At 37.2% G+C, this 13,437-nt stretch overlaps 1 pseudogene; it reads right to left on the reverse strand.

The window, feature by feature from the left end:
- Positions 1 to 7,186: 7,186 nt before the first annotated feature.
- LOC102870576 lies at positions 7,187 to 7,957 on the reverse strand (annotated as a pseudogene).
- Between the last annotated feature and the right edge of the window lie 5,480 nt (positions 7,958 to 13,437).

Consider the following 13,437-nt stretch of genomic DNA (forward strand, 5'->3'; position numbering starts at 1 on the left):
ACACAGTGACTACAACAATGGGCCAATGAACACAAGAGTTTGGGAGGATGGGGTAAAGTTTTAATCTGTTGTACATAGCATTTCTATAAATCAAAGATGACTGGATGCGATGTAATAACAATGACATTAGTTCAGAAGCATTTCCTCAACATAAATATCTATCTCTCTTGCCAAATACATTCATGCAAACACACACATACCAGTAACACAAGCTTTCTGATTTTGCTTCTGTAGAGGAGAAACTACCTCAGCATTTCTTAAAGCTGAAGAAACGAAAGAACAAATTCAAGCCTCAAGTTGCAATATTTAAGGAGGCTAAGGATGAATAGGCAGAATATAAATGATCCAGGAAGTATTAAAAAAAGATGGAAAGAATATACTGAGTCACTGTATCAAAAGGAACTGGCAGACACAGAAGAATTTAATGAAACAACATATGAGCAAGAGCCTATGGTGATGAAGGAAGTTCAGGCTGCTTTGAAGGAAGTAGCAAAAAATAAGGCCCCAGGAATAGATGGTATACCAATTGACATATTTCAGCTAACAGATGCTGCCCTGTATGTGCTAACGAAGTTGTGCCAAGAAATCTGGAGAACAATCACTTGGCCAACTGACTGGAAGAGATCTATATTTGTTCCCATTCCAAAGAAGGGTGACCCAATAGAGTGTGGAAACTATAGAACAATATCGTTGATTTCACATGCAAGCAAGATTCTACTGAAGATTATCCAAAATGAGTGGGACAGCACATCAGCAGAGAACTGCCAGAAGTCCAGGCTGGGTTCAGAAGGGTCGTGGTACTAGGGATATTGTAGCCAATGTTAGATGGATCTTAGCTGAAAGCAGGGAATAGCAGAGGAATGTCTATCTGTGTTTCATTGACAATGCAAAGGCATTTGACTTTGTGGATCATAACAAACTGTGGCTGACTCTGAGAAGAATGGGAATGCCAGAACACTTGATCGTACTAATGCAAAACCTATACTTGGACCAAGAGGCAGTCAGCAGAACAGAGCAAGGACACACTGCATGGTTCAAAATTGGGAAGGACGTACGCCAGAGATGTGTCCTGTCTCCATACCTTTTCAGCCTGTATGCAGAACAGATTATCTGGGAGGCTGGGATCTATGAGGAGAAGTGTGCTGGCAGGATTGGTGGAAGATTCATCAACAATCTGCGCTATGCAGATGACACAACCCCGCTTGCTGAAACTGAGGAGGACCTGAAGTTCTTGCTGCAGAGTGTCAAGGACTGCGGCCTCCATTATGGATTGAGGCTCAATGTCAAGAAGACAAAGATTCTCACCACTGGACCAATTGGCAGCATCAGGATGGATGGTGAAGAGATTGAGATTGTATAAAGCTTTAGTTTGTTGGCTCCACAGTCAACACTCTCGGCACCAGTAGCTAGGAAATGAAAAGACGTATTTCCATGGGAAAGTTAGAGACCTCTCCAAAGTACTGAAGAGCAATAGCATCTCTCTGGAGACTAAGGTGCGTCTGATACATGCCATGGTCTTTGTTATCACTTGTTATGCATCAGAGAGTTGGACAATGACTAGGAAGGATAGAAGGAGAATTGATACCTTAGAGCTGTGGTGCTGGAGAAGAGTATTGAGGGTACCATTGACTGCTAGAAAAACAAACAGATTCATCCTGGAAAGGGTCAAACTGGGCAGCTCCTTGGAGGCAAGTATTTTGAGGCTCCTCTAACATACTTTGGATATGTTCTAAGGAGAGATCTGTCCTTGGAGAGGGACATCATGCTTGGTAGGGCACAGGAGGGGAAGGCCCTCTATGAGGTGGATTGATTTAGGGACTGGAGTAATTGGGATGGGCGTGTCGGGACAGTCTGATTGGCACAGGACAGAGCAGAGTTTAGGGCTGTTGTCCATAGGGTTGCTATGAGTCTCAAGTGGCTCGATGGCACATTAACAACAACAACAACAACAACAGGCAGAATACTGAACGATCCAGTATCAGATGGATCTTGGCTGAAAGCAAAGAGTACCGGGGAAGTCTATCTGTGTCTCATTGACTATGTAAAGGCATTTGATTGTGTGGATAACAACAAATTGTGACTAACTTTGAGTAGAATGGGAATCACAAAAGATTTGATTGTGCTCATGCAAAACCTATATTGAACCAGGAAACAGTAATCAGATCAAGGAAACATTGTATGGTTCAAAATCAGGAAAGAAGTGCATCGGGGTATTCATACCTTTTCAGTCTATATGCAGAGCAGATAATTTGGGAGGCTGGGCTTTATGAGCAGGAATGTGACATTAGGATTGGAAGAAGACTCATCAACAACTGACAATATGCAGATGACACAACCTTGCTTACTGAAACTGAGGCAGACCTAAAGTGCTTGCTGCAGAAAGTCAAGGACTGTAGTCTTCGATATGGATTTAACATCAACATTATGAAAACAAAGATTTTCATACTTCTGATGGACAGACTCTGTATAATATATGGAGAAGAGTTTGATGTGTTAACAATTTTAGCTTGCTCTGCTCCACAATCAACACTTTTGGCACCAGCAGTCAGAAAATCAGAAGACAAATTTCATTGGGAAAACCTCTGTTCAGAAAGTTCTCCAGAACGTAGAAAAGAAATTATTTCAGTCTGTGGACTTGATGTTCCTGATCCAGGCAATGGTCTTGCTATGCATCAGAGAACTGGGTAATGACTAAGGATGACAGAAGAATTGATTTCTTTGAGTTGTGGTGCTGGAGAAGGGTATGAAACATATCATGGACTGCCAGGAGAACACACGTCTGTCTCCGAGAGGGTGATACCAAGGTTCTCCTTGGAGGCAAGGATTTTGAAGCTCCATCTAACATCCTTTGAGCATGTGGCCAGGAGGTACCAGAGTATCATGTTTGGAAAGGTGGAAAGATAGCACAGGAGATGAAGACCCCAGATGAGATGGATTGACACTGTAACTGGGGTAATGGGGTAAATGTGGCTCAGGATAGGACAGACTTCATAGCTATTTTACGTAGAGTATCACTGTGAGTCTCAGGCAACTTGATGGCACATAACAATATAAATAACAATAAAGGACAAAGCGGAAGTCACTTAATCTGACCTAGATATGATCCAAGGATTTATGTTCTTTGTATTTTACTTATAAAATAACTTAAAAATAATTAACATTGAAATAGAGTCTTTGGTTTTACAATCAATTAAACATTCCACAATTAGTCAAACTTTTTTTTGTTTAACTAGGTGTAAGTTGTTGTTACCCTGTACCATTGAGTTAAAACCAACTCATAGCTGACCCTCCAGTAAGTTTTCAGAGGCAAAGATAACCTATCTTTCTCCTGTGAAACGCCTTATGGATTTGAACTGTGTACATTTTGGTTGGCAGCATAACTCTTCCACTAGAAATATATCTAAAAGCACCATAAAAAATAGGCCTGGCAATCTGTTTTGAAACCTCCATGGATCAATTCTACTTAGCAATGTCATTCAACTCAACACTAACCAAATTCACGTTGTCAATGTTTCATTTATATTTTCTCATTGTCATTGAGTTGTAAGAGACTCATAGTTGAATCTCCAGGGAGTTTTCAGAGATTGTCAATTACATGGAAGGAGGCAATCTTTCTCCTATAGAGTAGTGGTGGATTTGAATACCTGCCTTTGGTTTGGCAACACAACTCCTTACAAGCACATAATACCAAAATGTCTATCATTCACAGTTAAGAAATGTAAATATTTCACTCAGTTTATGCTTACTCCTTAAAAAAAATCATGTCAGAGGTAAAATTGAATTTCTTCCTCTCTCATCTTTTTTCTCTGTTTTCTTCTCTGAAAGAACTTTATCTTCTAAAGGTGATATTCAGTTGCTATGGAGTAAATTGTACTTATCAAAGTTACACTGACAACTTTGATACTTACAAATATGACTCTATATGGAGTGCTCATTTGAATAAGGATGATTAGATTTTATCTCACATACTTTGGACTTGCTTTCAGGAGCGGTCAATTCTTGAAAAAGGTCACATAGTTTGGAAAAGTAGATTATTTGTGAAGGAGAGGAAGGCCCACTTCTTGGATTGGATCAACACAGTGACCGCAATAATGAGACTGAACATGGTGGATGTCGTGAAATTGGTACATGAGCAGGCAAGATTTTGTTCTTTTGTTCTCAGTGTCAGTGTGAGTCAGAGTTGACTAAGTGATGTCTTATTACAACAACATAGGAAATAAAATTTTTCTTTTCATATATTAACAAGAAAGAGTAGGATGAGTCCTAAAGTTAATCCTTTCTGAGTGGTGGTGTGTTACTAAAAGAGCAGAATGGACATGGTAACTAACATGCCCAAGGTGAAGGGATCAAGTGAAGAACTATCTACAAACCAAGGCATGACAAAGAATGTCTGGGACACAGAATGACCTTCTCAGATATGAACTTCTAGCCTCCCAAACTGGAACAGTAATTTCTGCTATATTCATTTGAATTTTTCATTATGATTAACTTAGTTAGCTAAAGATTGCATCTTTTCAAATAATGCTTTATAATTTACTGTGCTCTTACAGTGTACTTTTAAAATTTGTGTGAATGACATTGTGTATAACTCTTTTAATTATACTTGTCATTCAATAGTGAGACAAGCTTAATAATACATTTAGATCTAAATGCTTTCTTTCCTAGTATTTATACAATAGAATTTTATCTTATTTATGCTTTTTATTTTTATTGTGTGTATGTGTTCAAAATTTAACTTCTCTCTACCTTTCACTCTTATGAATAATGCTGGGAGTTTTCTTCATGCATGTAAGTTTTCTTGGCATATATGCAAGTGTATATATCATGAAAAGAGATTTCTATGCTACAGTATATGCATATCTTTAGAGTCTCACTGGAATGAGATGAGACAAAAATTGCTCCTTGCTATTTGGTTGCCATTCTAAGCCCAAAGAAAAAGAAATTGGAATAAGTTTCACCTGACATGCCACACTGGAACAATTCTATAACATGAAATCTGTCTTCAGTCACCATTTTCACAGCACATTCATTGCCAGAATGTCCAAAAAATAAAAAAATAACTAATTAATTTTGCACTTTTATGTGTCTTAACTACTTCTGCTTCATTAAAAGTACACATACTGTTCTGAGACTATAAAATATTATTTCTCATATTCTTTGATATTAAAAACTCAATAAATAGCAGGTGGTTGTCTAAATAATAAATATCCCTAACATAATGAAAGTAAGTCCTAAAAATAGGCAAAATCCACTTTACGAGGATTTTGTTAGCTGATTTAAAATTTAACTTGGGGGTTAATATTTACTGTGTGTAATGCAGCTGGATTATGACTAATAACTTACACATTTTTATTTCAACTTTAATTGTCAATGTATGAAGTTTTCTCAGAAAGAAAACTGCTTGACTTTTATACAAAAAAAATCACACACATGATTTGTTTTATTTGAATGAACATACTTTAAAATTATCAACACTAGATTAAGAACTAATTATAAATTTGTGCATTTTAGGAATCAGAAAAGTACTCAGAAATTGTCATTCTTATTTTAAAATATGTCTATCTGTGTTTCATTGACTATGTAAAGACATTTGACTGTGTGGATCACAACAAACTGTGGCTGACTCTGAGAAGAATGGGAATCCAGAACACTTGATTATGCTTATGTGAAAACTATACGTGGACCAGGAGGCAGTCATCATAAGAGAACGAGGAAACACTGCTTGGTTCAAAACTGGGAAAGGTGTATGCCAGGGATGTGTCCTATCTCCATACATTTTCAATCTATATGCAAGACAGATTATCCCAGAGATTGGGCTCTATGAGAAAGAATGTGGCATCAGGATTGGAGCAAGACTCAACAACAACTTTTGTTTTACAGATAACAACAACCCTGCTTGTTGAAACTGAGGAGGACCTGAAGTGCTTGCTTTAGAAGGTGAAGGACTGCAGCCTTCAATATGGATTGACGCTCAACATTAAGAAAACAAAGATTCTCACCACTGGGCTGATTCTCAGCATAATGCTTGATGGTGAACAGATCAAAATTGTTGACAGTTTCAGTTTGCTTGGCTCCATAATGAACACTCTTAATACCAGCATCCAGGAAATTAAAAGATAAATTGCATTGGCAAAGTTTGTTGTCAGAGACCTCTCCAAAGTACTAAAGAGCAATGATATCAGTCTGGAGAGTAATATGGACCTGATCTAGGCCATAGGCTTTGCAGTGACTTGCTATGCATCAGAAAGCTGCACAATGACTAGGGATGAGAGAAGGAGAATTGATGCCTTTGAGCTGTGGTGCTGGAGAAGAATATTGAATATATCATGGGCTGCTTGGAGAACAAACAGGTTTGTCCTAGAGAGAGTGAGGCAAGGCTGCTCCTTAACGGTAATGATTCTGAAGCTTTATCTGACATGCTTTGGACAAGTTGCAAGGTGGGACCAGTCATTGGAGAGGGTCATCATGCCTAGGAGGGTGGAGGAAGAGGAAGACCCTCGATGATTGATTTAGTGACTGGGGTAATGGGGGGATAGGTGTGTCAGAGACAATAAGATTGGCATAGGATAGAACAATGTTTAGTCTGTTGTACACAGGGTCCTTATGAGTTGCAAGTGAGTTGAAGACATGTAAAAATAACGACAAAAATGAATTAAAAAAACATGAAACAATTTCTGAGCTCATTCTATGCTTCATTTATCTTTGTATGCTCTTAGGCCTTAATAACAATACTTTGCTCATGAAAAATGCTAAACAGCTATTACTGAATTAATGAAAGAACAAATGATGGTTGAGGATCTGAAAAGAGATGCATAGGTTTACTTTCTTTTTGATTCAATTGTAACTTTTTTATAAGATGTTAACATTAACTATAAATTCCAATTAGAACTTGATAATCTTTAGTTAGGCATCAAAACTTCATTAAAACCACTGCTTATTCATAGTGACCACAGAATTACTCAAAATGAGGAACAAGACCATTTTATTGGCCAGTGAGTGTGTTTTATTATCTCAATATAGCAAACTCATGCTGTAAATTGATTAGATAGCAGTATTAATACAAAGTTGTTGGGTTTTTTTTGTTTGGGCTTTTTTTTGTTGTTGTTTTGTTGTTGTTTTTTTTTTGTCACATTGATAAGTTTCCATGTAGTTAAGTTCACATCTGTCTCAATGGGGACAGATAGATTTACATAACTGCCTGTGCTTGAGCCTTCTTTGCAAGCAGCTTTAGATTGTGAATGCACTTGGCCAATGTTTTCTTTTTCGGTGCTGTGGAGATGCTCTGCACCACATTCTTCTCTATCCAGTTTCTATGTGCTCTTGTTTCTTCCTCCATTTCATATTCTGCACAGAGATACGGTAGTTCAGATCATTCTTCACCTCCTTGTACACTCTATGCAGCCGTTTCCAGTATGTAACTTCTAAGGCTATTCCTTTGAACATCAAAAAGGTAACGGCGTTTCTGAGCCAGTGCCTGCTGTGCCTTTTCTAATTCATTCATATCTTGGACGTATTTCATGGAAGTCTGCTTCTCCTCCTCTGGTCGAGCAATTTTTTGCTCATCAAGTTTATCAGCAAATTGTCCTATAGAGGTACCATATTTTTTTTTAACTACCTAGATAAGCAACCCAACTGTTGCTAAGTTAGAAAAGGTTTCTGGTGTAACCATATATATTTCTTTGGAAAGAAAATACAGGAGAAGCCCAGTTCCAAGCATGTAGGGACACGTCCAAGCATGTAGGGACCTGTAACACCTGTTTTAGGATAAAGAAACTGGAAGAATTCCTCAAGAATCAGTCCAAAATCCATGTTCAAGAAGAGGTGGTAGAGGGGCATGACTTCGCTGTCCTTTGTGAAAGATCCTTGTGGTTTGCAATACCCGTGGGCCTAGGAGGAGGCCTGTGTTCTTTAGAGAGGGGGCTGCTGCGGCAGCAGAAAATACCTCCCAGGGCAGCATGATCAGGGAAACACCGGTAGCGTCCCTGTGACCCCGGCAGGTTTACTTTCTTTTTAGGAGTCAAGTCGGGCAATGCAATATTGAAGTTAGATAAGAATTCATCCTGATGTCATATTTTATTCTAATTTATGTTATTTTGGTATAGAATGTTTTTGTTGACTCAAAATTTAAGAAAGATAATCTCTGCTGCAATATTAAAAAAATCCACTTCTCAAGATATGTTATTCATATGATTTAAAACTTAAAAAAAATGCATGTCTCACATCTAAGCTCCATTTAAAAAATATTCTAGGGACTTAATTATAATTCTCCTCTAAGCTTTTCCAAGCTTAGCTAAGACTATTACCCAGTCTCTTGAGCTTAGCTCCCATAACGTGCTAGTATGTGACAGATGTTTGGATAACTGTGACTGAGAAAACTGGTCATTTCAGGGTTTATTTTAACCAGAAGCAGTAGAAAGTATAATAACGAGACAGAATAGTTTATAAATAAGTTCTGAAAAAATATGTAAGCCATGAAATCAATTTGGTAGATTATGACCAATATTATTATCTATCATGAATTAGAATAAAATTATCACAATACATTGCACCAGTAAAGATGAGTATTATTTCATGAAATGAATTAACATGTATTTGAAGACAATATTATGAGATAAAACGTTTTTTTTTTTCTCAAGGTTTGGCATTAAGATGTTGGAAAAAATTACTTAAGGGTTATAGATAAATAAGAACCTGTAGAAGCAATGACAATACATAGTCAAAAGCAAAAAGCACAGAGAATGTGATACAGAAAGCAAGAAAAAGGCAATGTTTTCCAGTAGGAAGGAAGGCTGAACATCACCTCAGGCTATTTATTATTGGTAGGTGCCATAGAATCGGTTCTGACTCATGCAACAAAGAACTTCTAAACCTTCAATAACATCACAATCACTTCTGTGCTAAAAATGTGTGGTTCCTGTGTCAGCCTATCTCCTGGGAGGTAGGTCTTCCTCTTTCATATTCACTTTATGCTTTACCAAGAAAGTTGTCCTTCTCTAGGATTTGGCCTCATCTGATAACATATCAAGTTGATGAGACAAAGATTCACGATTTGCACTCCAAGAAACCCTCTGGCTGCATTTCTTTTAAGAAATCACTGCTTGTTCTCCATAGGGAGCTCTCATGACATACTCCATGGGGAACTGCACTGTCAAACTAAAGGCCATGTCTCTTTGTCAGTTTGAATCCACCAGTAGCTCAAAGGAGAAAGAAGGACAATCCCCTCCCACATGATTCACTGACAAAGGAACAAGACCAGTTTTGAAGGCACCAATTCATATTTGGTTTCCTCTAGTCCTTGTTCAATCTTCATATGTATTCTAAGCAATACCACAGCTTGTGTTAAACAGACTTTATCTCTGTAAATGTTTATGAAAATTAATAAAATATAATTATAGAAAAAAAAATAAACAGACTTTAATCTTGAGTATGAAATCTTTGCTCTTTATTAAAGAGGTCTTTTGTAGTAAATTTTCCCAATGCCATATATATTTTGGCATATATGTTTCTTATACTCAATGACATATATATATCTTTATTATTGCTTCAATGGGCATTGATAAGGAGGCCAATAAAATTGAAATGTTTGACAACTTAAATCTCATCTGTCTATCACAATATTGTGAGCATTTTTGTTTTATGCTGAGATATAATCCATATTGAAAGTTATATAGTCCTTGATTTTTATTAGGTGTTTCAATTCTTCATTTTCATACATCAGGTTTATTTCAATTGCTTATCATAGGGGTTAATGAGTTTTCCTCTATCCTGATCTCTCATTCTTCTTCATATAGTCCAACTTCGTGGGTTATTTATTTGCTCAGTATACAGATTGCGCATAGACAAAGGATGAAAGTCACACAAATTGTCGAGGACTTTCATTCATAGGGTGACTATGAGTCACCTATGACTCTATTGGCACTTAACAACATAGAGAGTCCAGTTGGCCTTTTGGACCGAAAGTGAAGCTACCAAGCCACAGGTGGGCGAGTGACTCTAACCCGCGGCTCTAAGGTCTCTCTTTAATTGTTTTTGGTGAAATATTCTTCTAGGTAGTATAGCCCTGATGTGTCCACTTGCCATACAGAGGCAACTTGTGGTCACTGTGAAGCTGAATGCTGTAACACTGACATGTCAAATGTGATAATGGTTACCCACAACGGAAAGTGTTTGGTGGTGTTCCCCGGCTAAAACAAGCTCAGAAGCAGGAGTGGCATCCACTTCCATAAATAGCTTGCCTTGGGGAAACCCTACAAACATGGAGAAAGGATGAAAGTCACACAGCTGTGGAGGACTTTCATTCACAGGGTCACTATGAAAAACAACAACAAATACATTGTGTAGGTATAGTGAAAGGAAAAATCCCTGATACACACCCTTCCTAATTTTAAACAATGTAATATCTCCTATTCTGTTTGAACTACTTCTTGTTCTATACACAGGTTCTGCATGACCATAAATTAATCTGTAACTCTTATTATTCACAATATGATCCTTAATTTGTTGTGAGTCACATAGTCAAATGACTTTGCATGATCATTAAAACACAGGTTAACATCTTTTGACATTCTTTGCTTTGAGCCAATAGCCACCAGACATTAGTAATGATATTGCTCTTTGCATAATCTCTTTTGAATACAGCTTAAATTTTTCAGTTTTATGTGGATGTACAGCTATAATTATTTTTAAGTTGTATTATACAAGCTCTTACTTGTGTATTATAATAACAATATTGTTCTATAATATCTATATATTATTGTATAACCTTTCTTTGGCATGGTTACAAATATCTTCCAGTCACTTGAACAGATAACAGTCCTCTCAATTTCATGGCAAGAATTGAGTTATCATGTCCAGTTTTGCATCTGTTTGTTCAAATTTATCAATTGACATCCTGCCAAGTCCTAAAAGTTTTCGTCAATGCCTTCAGTGCAGTTTTGAATTCTTCCCCTGACGCTGTTCGTACTTGATAATATTTTACTTCCTAAAATGGTGGAACTCTCTAAACTCTATAAATGTACAGAAATTATGTTAGTTATATAAAAGAGTTCTGTACTGAAATGATGTTAGTTACAAAACAGTTCATTCTTTTGTGCAAAACTTACTCTCAGTCATATTTGACTTGATGACACTTAACCACTGCTAAATGAAACTAGTGCTGTTTATATCTGGAGGAACATTCTTCCTCTTTGTAAATTACTCTTTGCCAATGTGCAGTATGAGGGAACCTGGGTTGCTGTGATGCCAAACCTTGTACCAATGGGGTATCAAATACCAGAATGGTTTCCCAATGTGGACAGTTTTTGGTGGAACTCCCAGTTGCAAAACAGGTTTGAAAGAAGAAGTGGCATCCACTTCTCAAACCACATGCCTCTGGAAACTCTATGAACTTGGAATTGATGATAGTTATGAAAAGGCATTAGGTCTTTTGTGCATAGAGTCACTATGAGTCGCACTTGACTAAATGGCAATCAACAACAACAACATCAACCAAGCATCAACCAAGTCTTTCTGATGGAGTTATTCTGTGTATTCCTTTATCTTCGATGCTTTCTGCCTCATTCAAAAATTTGCATTTAGAAGAAGGTCACATTCATCCATTTTATCCTCTTCTGGTTATGCATTTCTGGCTGTATATATAGACCTGTTTATGCCATAGGCTAAGGTTTCTAAGTTTGGTCCCAATTTGTCTTTTATGGGCTTTATGGTTTTGGACTATAACCCTAGGTCTCTGATCTCTTTGAGTTGAATTTTGTGTATAGTGTGAGATGGGGATTCTGTTAAAATTTTTCTGTAAGTAGCTAGATGTCCAGTTTTGCCAGCACCATTTGTTGAAGAGATTGTCATTTCTCCATTTAATCAGTTTTGATTTCTTGTCAAACATCAGTTGACCATAGGTATCTGGCTTGATTTCTGAATTCTCAATTCTATTCCATTGGTCTACATGTCCGTCATTGAACCAATATCATGCTCTTTTGGTTACTGTGATTGTGTAGTAGGTTTTGCGATCAGAGAGTGCTATGCCTCCCACTTCATTTTTATTTTTCAGAAGAGCTTTGCTTTTTTTAGGGTGTCTTTCTTTTCCAAATAAATGTGCCAATTGTCTTTCCTATCTCTTTGAAAAGTGAGTTTGTTATCTATATTGGGAATGTGCTGAACAGCAACCCTGCTTTGGGGAGGACTGCTATTTTCACTAGGTTGAGTCATCCTATCCATGAGCAGGAATATTTTTTCTACTGAATTAGGTCTTTTATTGTTTCTTGTAGTAGTGTAGGGTATTTTGTTTTGTTTTTATACTTGTTTTTTTTATTTTTTTATACTTGTTTTTTTAAAAATTATGTTATACTTGTTTACTTACAAAGTTCTTTTATATTGTTTTTCACTTCAGATCTTTCCCACTACTTTCACACACCCCCTCCACTCATTAAATTGTGCAATCCTATGATTAATAGCCCCTACCCTGCAACCAGAATCCTCATACTCATTCTACAGTAATGGTTTTTTACAGTATTTGTCATTATGGGACTGAGTTAGTTCACTCAGCATAATTCCCTTAAGTTCTTGCTGAGTTAGATAGTAATTTACAAAGTCATTTTCTCCTGCATGCTACATAGTATTCTGTCCTTGAAGGTACCATAATTTCTCAAACCATTCAATTGTGGTTGGGCATTTGGGCTGTTTCCGTGTTCTTGCAATGGTGAACAATGCTGCTGTGCACATTGGTATACAAGTCTCCATTTGTGTGTTAGTTCTCATTCTCTAGGGGTATATTCCAAGCAGTGCAATAGCTGGGTCATATGAAATTTCTACATTCAGCTTTTTGAGTAAACATCAAACTGCCTTCCAGAATGGTAGTACCATTTTACAATCTTGCCAACAATGTATGAGTTCCTATCCTGCTACATCTTCTCCAATATTTATTACTTTCTGCCTGTTAAACTTTGCCACTGTTACTGGAGTGATATGGTATCTCATTGTGGTTTTGATTTGTATCTCTTATTGCCAGTGATTTTGAGCATTTCTTCATGTGTCTGTTGGCCATCCAAATATCTTCCTCTGTAAAAATTGTTTCCATGTCTTTTGCCCATTTTGTAATTGTGTGATCAGATTTTTTCTTGTGGAGGCCCTGTGGGACTCTGTAAACTTTTGATATGAGAGCTTGTCTGAAATGGGATTGCCAAATGTTGGTGTGTCTCCCCCCCCCCCCCCAGTAAGTAGGTTTCCTTTTCATTCTGTTGCAAAATGTTTTTGAGGCATTTATTTGGAAGGTCCCATTCATCACTTTATTCTCTTCAGATTATAATTGATAGTCTCTTTATACCATAGTCTAGGCTGTATAAGCTTCATCCCAGTTTTTCTCTGATGAGATTTATGGTTTGGGGTTTTACTCCCAAGTCTCTAATACACCTTGAGTTGATTTTTGTGTATAGTGTGAGATGT

Source organism: Elephantulus edwardii, unplaced genomic scaffold (genome assembly GCF_000299155.1).
Source record: "Elephantulus edwardii isolate Elephantulus edwardi_28Jun2011 unplaced genomic scaffold, EleEdw1.0 scaffold00122, whole genome shotgun sequence".
NCBI lineage: Eukaryota > Metazoa > Chordata > Mammalia > Macroscelidea > Macroscelididae > Elephantulus > Elephantulus edwardii.